Below are 11,444 nucleotides of genomic sequence, written 5' to 3'. Positions count from 1 at the left end.
TGAAATAATGGATAGTTTTGCGCAAGTATATGGTTTATGAGGGTTTGACTTGTAGTTTTCTCAAAAGTTCATGGGTACTTTGGGATTTATATATGGATATGACAGTTAGTTATTAAATATATATAAGAGTTTACAAGGCGTACAATTATATAATTCTGGATTGACGTTGAGAATATACATATGCCAAAGCTTTTTCATGGCTCGAAACTGGACCATCTGTTAAAAGGCTTTTAGCAAATAGTCCAACCAACTGATCTTAGTCAGAGACAAAACTGTCAGTTGATCATTTTATCACTTATCTTCCGCTTACTAATACACACCATGTCGTATCCACATCTCAAAAATATAATCTTATCCAGTTTAATTGAAACAGTAACTGTTGAGAAATAATTTAAATTCCAAGTACTTTAAGAAATAAATATATGGAAATTTAACTGTTATTTTAGCATTCAAACACGAAAAGGTTTTTTTTAACGTAGTGCCTAAAATCTAAGAACCAGAGCTTTTGACGTACATTTTACATAGACTGAATATAGAAATATTATTAATTGAGCTCTGACAGGTGATCAATCACTTCGGCCAGTTACTCGGACAATATTCAATTGAATATTGAGATTAACACAAAGAGATTAAACAAATATTTGGAAGGTAACATAATGGTCAGAATCATTGGGTCCAAGTTAAAAGCAATAAAGTTAGTCCGATGAGACAACAGATAGATATGATGAAATGATATGTAAGGAAATAGAAGTATAGAAATGTAACAGAACGCAGTGTGGTATTTTTAAAAGGGGTCCACCCAATATCCAAAGATCTAAGGACTTAATCAAAACATCCTCTTCATCTTTTTCTCCTTATATAACTTATTTGTAAGGTAGGTATAAATTTAACATTTACAATGTTTTTATTAGAGTTTCTGGTGCTAAGCTTTTATTATAGAGGACATGCAAATTATGTCAATTCACAGAATTGTGGTTCACTTGTGTATGTGTTCAATTATAAGTTTAGTTGTAAATTATCTTTACAGTCCAAAAATAAAGTACGTCAAAGATGTGTTAAGTGTTGAAGTTTTTACGGTCTGATTAGTAAAATAAACCAGCAATATTGGTTTATGGTCAATGTCCTATTAAGAACTACTAGCAAAAGCTTTAAACCAAACTTAAAAAAAAAAAAAAAAACAATCGAGTTACATAGTGAAACCCCTTTATCTGAATTTAAATGGCCACTTTGGTCTCAAATATATAAAGTGATAGTAAATTATTGCTCAGGATTTATACAACGTAAACCAGCAGTTAAGAATGTCACAAATCACACTAGGATACTTAGTGTCAAGTACACAGTCTGATGGATAGGATTTCTTGTTTTTGGCTTCGTTACTAGGGGAAAAAATACTTATTTACTCGGGATCATTTATGTCTAAAGGCTACATGTTTATTATAAACAGTCGTCCAATTAGTAATTGAATAATAGCTCTCTAGTATTGGAACTCTTTTATGCAGTTTAACTTTATTTGAATGATATTATTTAAATGCTGAATTTCCAACTCTTTCTTACTTTAATTCTTACTTTAAAATAGTATTCGGGAGCTATTAAATAAAGGCTAAACAATGTGTAAAATTTAAATGTTGTGAATAATTTTGCATGAAGAATCATGCGATTGAAAAATATAGTTCCTGCACGGACAAGAGGACAGGTGTCTTTTCCGACCATCACATTTTCCGACCTTGGTGACTTGAGCATGACCTAAAGGGCCATTTTCGGTCCCAGTTACGAAAATATACTGATTTGTACGAGTATTATTTGAGGTAATAGGTGAAAAATAGGTGTAAAAAAGGTTTGTTGGAGGTTTATTAGTTATTACTATAACGTAAATTTTCATTGAGCATCTCATTTAATATGTTTGGCTTAAACACAGATTCTGCGAACAACACCAAATTCACGATAAACACGATTGAAATTCATAGCAATTCATTCATCGCCAATGAAATGAAGCATCGTACTACCAATGCTTTATCAGTTGGTACTGAAAAGCGTATATTACCCAATACAATCTATAATATTATGGTAAACCCTTTGTCCATTAAAATTTGGTGAGGATTCCAACATTTTGTTATCAAGCTTTCTTGATGAAATATTACAATTATTTTATCTAAACTGTCAATATTTCAAACACGAAAAATGAAAATGAAAAAGGGATTGTGGCATTGAGTTCAGCATAAAAAAGTAATTCAAAATGCTGAGTCAAAACACCACCTTCATTTTTAAAATAATTTATCACATTTCAAAATGGCGAATCCAAGATGGCGGTTGAAAAAAATACATCCGTCATTACCAAGTGAAAATAGGTTGACAATGACTGGTGGTGTACACTTATCTTTATCTAGCACTACTTTGAGATTATGGTCTTAGTTTGTAAATGCACAATGTTAAAATGGGCTAAAAATAAAGTTATAAAAAGTTCTCAAACTTTAGAATGGATCAAGATTTTTTTACTGATTGCAGCATCGTAATCAGCGTAAAAATCTAGTTTTAATCGATGGGTCAAAACCCTATATTTGAAAGACATAAAAAAAAAACTTTGTATCCAATATGGCAGATCCAAGATGGCGGCCAACAATTTATACCTAGTCAAAATTAAGTACTTACTACTATACAATGATCTGACGTGGTCTGGAGTTGATATCTTAAGAAATGTAGAAAACTTTTAAGGGGGGAACTCATTTAAAACTTACCCTGTATATATATATTGATGCAATCTGCCACATACTGACAAATTTAATAACTATAAATTTGCTTAGTCTGCAGACTGCGATGGTGGTATTTAGTAAATGTGACATTCCTTATAGTATTCGTTAAACTTTGAAAACTACTTTGAATTTATAGCCTATTCGTTACACCTTTTCGATGGAGGTTCTAATATTTATAGCTTTATTACATCTATGTTGATATTGCTTTGTTGTTAATATTTTTAACTATTATTTACTAAAACTGTTATTTGACACACTAACATTTGTTTTTCACAATTACATTCAATGTTTGCAATTTTTGTATATTTTTCGAAATAATAAAGTGTGCCAAAGTGCAACCTTGAATACATTTTGAATTTGTAGTAACACATTTCATCTTACACTTTTTCATTTTATAATGACACCTCGTTTTGCCGTTTATCTAAAACCTTGAAAACACCATATGCCACTGAATATTAATCATGGCTATTAGCTTGAGCGTTTAGTGTTTAAAGTAGGTTACATACATGCTGCTGCCAGTTCACTGTTGCTATTAGAGACTACAACATGGCGGTACTGCAGCTCTTGTGCTTCACATCTCTACTGACTCTCGCAGCTTCCAACAACTACGGCTTGAGTGATGCACTGGCAAAATCTTACTCCAAGACGAAGTCCATTGATGTTTTGAAAGAAGAAATCGCCCAGAAAATCACACCAAAATACAGCCTCAAAGTACACGCTACAAATAATGTAAACCGTAAATTCACAATCACCGATTGTAATCTAAGCAACATACAGCTTACGCACCCGGAAACAGCTGGCTCCAGTGAACCTTCGACGGTATCGGAAAACAGAGGCCGTTTGACGTACGGCTTGAAGATGGATGCCGAAGCTACAGTATCACAATCAGGAAACGTAATCGACAGGAGAACTTTGAAATTCGAAGATAGCAACGTCGTTCTCACCGTCACCTCAGCACAGAACATTGGACGTTGTTTTGTGGTCATCGAGGATGTGAAATTCAACTATGGGAGTCCCAGGGGTGTGTCACAGCATGTATGGAGTCTCTATATGCGGATGATGGGAAGGCATTTGAATTATACTATGAAGAAAAATATGCAGAGTACCTTGGGTAATGGGGGGGGGATGGCTTTGTGAAAGAATTGTAGTAAAATTTTAGGAACATTTTAGTAATGTAGAGCATAATAACCTAACATGATCTGAAATTTGAGTAATGTATAAATATTTACTCTATCGAAGTTGAAGTTAATTACCAGTATTGGAAACTTAAATAGGCTTAAGAGACGTTATGGGCTATTCGTGGCGTGATAAAGTATTAAGAATCCACAAAAATCCGTTTTTCGTACATGATTAGTAAACAAATTTAAAACTTATCAAATAGGAATTACATTAGTCTGATAAAAGTATCATGTTAGGTTATTGTTAAAAAACTTTAGGCCTATGTATTGTGTTTGGATCCAACTTTAAATCATTGTAAAACTGTGAAATCTTAATTAAAGGAATGAATAAATATATTGTATTGACTTTCTTTAATTTACTGAAAAATAACCTCTGTGCCGTGTTATAGTGTAATTTCGTTACTCACGGCACGAAAAGTTGTCAATTCACTCTACTAGGCAGCATACTATTCTCAGCATACTGAAGGAATTTCTTTCCTACTGTGTAATTTTAGGGTTGAGATAAGCTAACGCAATCAATATTTCTCTTTACCTTCTCATCGTTTCTAGAAGTTTTTTTGGTGAGAGTCGAAATGAAGATTCGTTTTTATGTCCGGTTCATCGTTCTCTCTCATGATACAGACGGTGGAGAAGACACATGAGATTTCCGTTTGAGCATAAAAATGGCAAAAACTTTGTCAAGTTCCATAATTTTGTGTTTCGACCTTCGGCTCTGGACTTCAAAATGATGCACTAAATACAAATCTACTGGGTAAGAAAATTCCCTAGTTAGTAAGTTGTTCCATATCAAGAATTCTTCCCTTTTCAAAATTAAAGTGAATTGATGTTTTTTTTAGGCTAGGCTTGTCGGCAAGTTTCGTTAAAGTTATGAAGCCTTGAATTCACTCAGCAAAAGTTGTCACTGATGATTAAAAGGTTAATTAATTATTTTTGGCTGTGTTTAGTTATTTGTTGCAATGTTTATTTCTTTAATTTCAGTCTTGCTCTACACCTGCTAATTTCTTGCCGTTAGTGGTAAGCGTATTTTGGTGGGGACCAAGTGTTTTGTTTTAAAGTGTTTTTGTAGAGTAAAATAGGCTATAGTTTGGTAGTCCAATGATTAATTGTTAGTTCTAGCGTTCTTTTGATCGTTGGACTTGTTATAAATTTTGTTCACTGCCCAAATTACCCTGAACAAACCTGCAACCTAACCTCTCATGCTAGCCAGAGCACATGGCCCACTATGTACTGAAACTTATGATTGAATTTATTTGTGGATATATGATATTGGTAAACGTGTAAGGAGGATAAGGATGATTATTAATTGTAATGAAAAGTGATTTTGTTATATCTGTTTTAATTTTTATAGGCCTAAATCTTGTAAACTATTAGGATATGAAAGCCTTAGGCTGAGGTTAATTTGTGTAAATAGGTTAGGCCCTGTGCCTATCTTGGCCCAACTGAGAAATACTACACTGCCTTTGTTTGTAAAGAACTAGGCCTACGGGCGACACTTTATGAAGTATTCTGGGAGTGTTTTCTTAGGGCTCCCGGAGCGCACCAAACCATGCAACCCACGACCTTGACGACTCCAACATAAGATGACCTAGCGGAACGGCTAGCACCCCACACTCCGTCAGATGATTCAAGGGCCTGTTCAAGAGGAGAATTTATTTGTTATTATAACTTAAATTTCCATTGAACAGCTCATTTAATATGTTTGGCTTAAACATAGGTTCTGCGTACATCACTAAATTCACGAAAAAAACGTGATTGATAAATAAAAAAAAGCTGAAGAAATATCCTGTGATACCATTAGGTATATGGAAAGTTCCCTGTAGAAAGGAATTACGATCTTAAAGAGAAATTTTTGAAATAATGGATAGTTTTGCGCAAGTATATGGTTTATGAGGGTGTGACTTGTAGTTTTCTCAAAAGTTCATGGGTACTTTGGGATTTATATATGGATATGACAGTTAGTTATTAAATATATATAAGAGTTTACAAGGCGTACAATTATATAATTCTGGATTGACGTTGAGAATATACATATGCCAAAGCTTTTTCATGGCTCGAAACTGGAACTAGCTGTTAAAAGGCTCTTAGCAAATAGTCCAACCAACTGATATTAGTCAGAGACAAAACTGTCAGTTGATCATTTTATCACTTATTTTCCGCTTACTAATACACACCATGTCGTATCCACATCTCAAAAATATAATCTTATCCAGTTTAATTGAAACAGTAACTGTTGAGAAATAATTTAAATTCCAAGTACTTTAAGAAATAAATATATGGAAATTTAACTGTTATTTTAGCATTCAAACACGAAAAGGTTTTTTTTTTACGTAGTGCCTAAAATCTAAGAACCAGAGCTGTTGACGTACATTTTACATAGACTGAATATAGAAATATTATTAATTGAGCTCTGACAGGTGATCAATCACTTCGGCCAGTTACTCGGACAATATTCAATTGAATATTGAGATTAACACAAAGAGATTAAATAAATATTTTGAAGGTAACATAATGGTCAGAATCATTGGGTCCAAGTTAAAAGCAATAAAGTTAGTCCGATGAGACAACAGATAGATATGATGAAATGATATGTAAGGAAATAGAAGTAAAGAAATGTAACAGAACGCAGTGTGGTATTTTTGAAAGGGGTCCACCCAATATCCAAAGATCTAAGGACTTAATCAAAACATCCTCTTCATCTTTTTCTCCTCATATAACTTATTTGTAAGGTAGGTATAAATTTAACATTTACAATGTTTTCATTAGAGTTTCTGGTGCTAAGCTTTTATTATAGAGGACATGCAAATTATGTCAATTCACAGAATTGTGGTTCACTTGTGTATGTGTTCAATAATAAGTTTAGTTGTAAATTATCTTTACAGTCCAAAAATAAAGTACGTCAAAGATGTGTTAAGTGTTGAATTTTTTACGGTCTGATTAGTAAAATAAACCAGCAATATTGGTTTATGGTCAATGTCCTTTTAAGAACTACTAACAAAAGCCATCATCCAAACTAAAAAAAAACAATCGAGTCTCATAGTGAAACCCCTTTATCTGCATTTAAATGGCCACTTTGGTCTCCAATATAACCATAAAGTGATAGTAAATTATTGCTCAGGTAAGATTTATACAACGTTAACCAGCAGTTAAGAATGTCACAAATCACACTAGGATACTTAGTGTCAAGTACACAGTCTACACTGGTCTGATATGGTAATGTAAACCATTTACAGCTCTCCACTGTTGTTGTAGGAAATGTATTTCGAAACATGACTCCTATAAAAAGTATATTTGTAGTGTAATTTTCCGAATATTTGGCTCTGTTAGTTTCTAGTTTACTAGATCGCTGATTCATTCCTTACTGACTAAATCATGCTCTCAAATCATGGAACCCATAGTCGATTTATCACTGTCACACAGTTTTCCCTACGGTATCGGTTGGTCTGTTGCCTCAATAGCATGCAAATTTAGCTTTGTGAAGGCACATTTTAGTTCAAGTGTTTTAAAAAAATGATTTTTTTTATTTTGGAGGCCATTTTTGCTTAAAGCATCCCATCTAAAATAGCCTAAAGGCCATATGTTTGGTAAGTATCAAGAAAAATATAATAGTTCTGAAAAAATACGAAGCATTACTGGAATGTGACATACAGAGCAGTCACAACATGGCTGCCTTGTTTACACAATTGCGCTGTACTCAATAATGTTTGCGAATTTGCTAATAGCTTTATCGACACAGTTATTATCTACAATTTAGTATATAACTTTAACTGCCTGCCCGTTGACAAAAATGAAACCTCACTTTTAGATATTTTTACTCTAAAGTGCACATTTTGGTAAGATTTCAATGACATAATAATCCGATGATTTCACATGAAGTTGTTTTGTAACAGTTAGAAATACTACACAAAAGAACTTAGAAAACAATACTTACTGTTCACTAATTCGATCCTCAATAGCGGTAAACACAAAAGCGCCACTGCTGATTGTTTAAGCTTATTAGCTCCGTTGAGCTTTGTTTCGTTTGTTACTCGATGTTAACAATTGCAATTCAAGAAACTTAATCTACTGGATCTCGGAGTATCTCCGGTTCTGGATGGTTCTTAGCGATTTTATTTAATTTTAGTTACAAATCGAGTTTGAATTTGTTGAATCTGTTATTTGATCTAAAAGGTTATCCATCTGGGTTTGGATTTGCTTACAAAACGTGATCGGAAATAATTGCAATATTCGTAAACAAATCATAATGTAATTACAGTTTGAAGAAAGACTCTATATCCAAATGGCTGAACTCTTCTATATTTTATGGATGACTGCTTTCTTATTCTCTAAGCAGATGACTGGTATTTGTTAAATGGCATATGTGGTAAACATTAGAAGAAAATTTCATCTTAATAGTGTTAATGTTATTCTCGATATTATTCTTTTGGAAAATACTCGTAAGTAAACTATTGTAGTTTGCTTGTTCATACACAAATTTTGATCTCATTTGTAGCATTTTATTTATTTTATACTAAACAACTGTATTAAAATATTATTGAAAAAATCCTTATCGCCTTCTTTGTAACATCAAACCTAAGTAATTCTTAAACTAATTTTATTTAAAAAGGGAATAAGTATGACATTAAGGAGATATTTTAGTGAAAACCAATCAAAAAATTTAAATTTGCTTTGTCTGCAGGATCACTGCTGCGGGATATAATGTATTTTTCATGAATAAGTACTCCTACTTAAAGATTGCTAAGACCACGTTTCTCGCTAGAAAGCGAAAACACAGCACAGTTATACTAGTATACTTGTATTGCTGTATCAATATGAGATGTTGACACATATGTATTGGGCAAATACCAAAAAATATATAAAAAATTTACATATTACCGAAGTAGTTATTACCGTAGGTGGCACGGTAAGACCTAGGCTCGGGACCGATTTACTTTTTAATTTTGATGTCCCCAGAGGCCAAAACACCATTCGTTTAAATATATATACAGGGTGTTTTTTTAAAAACTTGCATCTTTATTTATGTAAAAACCGCAATAGATAGAAATATGCAGTTTGCGGGAATCATCTATTGACGTAGGGGGACCAATTGTTTTGAATTCAACGTTACATTCACATTCCCCCCCTTTCCCCCCCTGCCCCCAACTTAATTTTTTTAAATAGCAAGGTACCCCTTGTGACATATCAAATAAAAGAGCATGAAAAAAGAAAATTTTTGATGAAAAAAAATTGAAAATCGGTTCATAAATTTGTGAGATATTTCCCCCCTCACCCCCCCCGGAACTTAATTTTTTTTTAATAGCAAAGTACCCCTTGTGACATATCAAATGAAAGAGCATGAAAAAAGAAAAATTTTGGCGAAATTTATTTTTTATTTGATATGTCACAAGGGCGGGTACCTTGCTATTAAAAAACAAGTTATGGGTAGGGGAAAAGGTGGGTGATTATCTCACAAATTCATCAGCCGATTTTAATTTTTTTTTCACCAAAAATTTTCTTTTTTCATGCTCTTTCATTTGATATGTCACAAGGGGTACTTTGCTATTAAAAAAAAAATAAGTTCCGGGGGGGTGAGGGGGGGAATATCTCACAAATTTATGAACCGATTTTCAATTTTTTTTCATCAAACATTTTCTTTTTTTATGCTCTTTTATTTGATATGTCACAAGGGGTACCTTGCTATTTAAAAAAAATAAGTTGGTGGCAGGGGGGGAAAGGGGGGGAATGTGAATGTAACGTTGAATTCAAAACAATTGGTCCCCCTACGTCAATAGATGATTCCCGCAAACTGCATATTTCTATCTATTGCGGTTTTTACATAAATAAAGATGCAAGTTTTTAAAAAAACACCCTGTATATTTCTATATATATATTTCTGTCCGTTAACATGTTAACCTGAGTAGTTTTTGACCGATTTTGATGAAATTTGGTTTTAAGGTGTAAGGTGAGATAAACTTGAATGAGTCCACGAACCAGCATGATCGGACCATGGGAACGGGGTTTTATGAGGAGTTTTAAGGGGCAAAAATTGGTTTTTCTTATTTTTGGCCCTCAAAACATTATATTTCTCAAATTCTCCCCAAAAAACAAATAATTCAGTATATCAAAGTGTTTTTGTACGGTTATTGTTTACGGAGAAAACTAAAAAAAATTTTAAATTTAAAATTCCCATGTTATTCTTATGGAGAATATTTTAAGTTGTTGTAGTTTGCTTGTTTAGATATTGATCAAATTTGGCAAATTTATTGATTTTATACTCAGATATAATTATTTATTTAAAAACACACTTTATTAGTTTCCTTGTGGCAGCAAACCTAGGTATTGAAAAACACAGATTAATAATAATAATAATATTTTTAACGTATGTATGATTTTATTTATTAAGCATTAAAGAGGAAGTGAAAAAAGGTAAACTGGAAAAATGTAAATGTTTCAAATTCGAAACACTCGGGAAAACGATCTAGAAACTGACGATATATATTTATGCATTTTGAACGTTTCAAAACGACAGGCTTTGACTTAAACGTAGTATTAAGATTATTAAGAGAAAATTCTCGACTGGAAATGTTCTTTTCACGATACCAAAGCTTTCAAAGAGATGAAAACATGCAATGGTCCGTTTTAAGGAGCTCCAGACGTATTATTCTGTGACAGTCAATTTAATATATGTATGTATTTTGTGCTTAAAAAATAGGAGCTCCCACCATCTTAGTTTTTATGTCTTTAATATTTCTGTAATATTTCTTACTATTTTCATCTATTGTGAATTAATGTCCAGCTTTACATAATACTAGTATTCAATAGATCTACACGACCTAAAATTAATTAAATCCGAAACTCTTTATTGAGAAGGTTATAAATTGCTTTTTCAATCACTTTAAATCAATAACTTTTAATAAAATGGACTCAAAGAAGACATGCAATTCTCACTTATTGTATTGGGGAAAATCCATTGTACTTTATGTTATTAATAACTAGATATTGCAATAAATGTAACAGTCTATATTTATTTATAGTCACCTAAAAAAATTAAAAAAAAACAATTTATTTAGTTTAAGTACCTAACACATATTTGTTAAGTCTAGTTGTATATTAGTTGAATACATTATCATGAATGGTTTATGGTTATTGAAATTTGCTACTCGGATGTAAAATGTTATAACAAAATTACAATTCGACCGATAAATGGGACAACACTGATGTGAAGAGATTGCATTTTTGCCAATAGGCTACACAATCAATAGAATATTTAATTAAAAAATTTCCTTGAATTTGTATTATAAGTTTTTTATAATACAACGAGAGAGTTCATATTACAATGCCTTATTACTGGGGAGCTAGCTGGTCTAGTGGTAGAGCGCGTGACTTCGGTCCCTGAGGACCCGGGATCAAATCCCGTTAAATCACCAATGGATTTTATCCAAGGGATAATTACGCAACCCCTAGGTCTAGGATGAAGTAATTTAAAAATCAATCCCGGGTTCGTGCCTAGCATCCTAGGGGAAAAACAAAAAAAAAACAATTT

This window comes from Macrosteles quadrilineatus, unplaced genomic scaffold (assembly GCF_028750875.1).
Source record: "Macrosteles quadrilineatus isolate MER2022 unplaced genomic scaffold, UCM_ALF_1.0 Scaffold_2__2_contigs__length_208266976, whole genome shotgun sequence".
Classification (NCBI taxonomy): Eukaryota; Metazoa; Arthropoda; class Insecta; order Hemiptera; family Cicadellidae; genus Macrosteles; species Macrosteles quadrilineatus.
The sequence above is the reverse complement of the archived record's forward strand: the minus strand, read 5'-3'. Positions refer to the sequence as shown.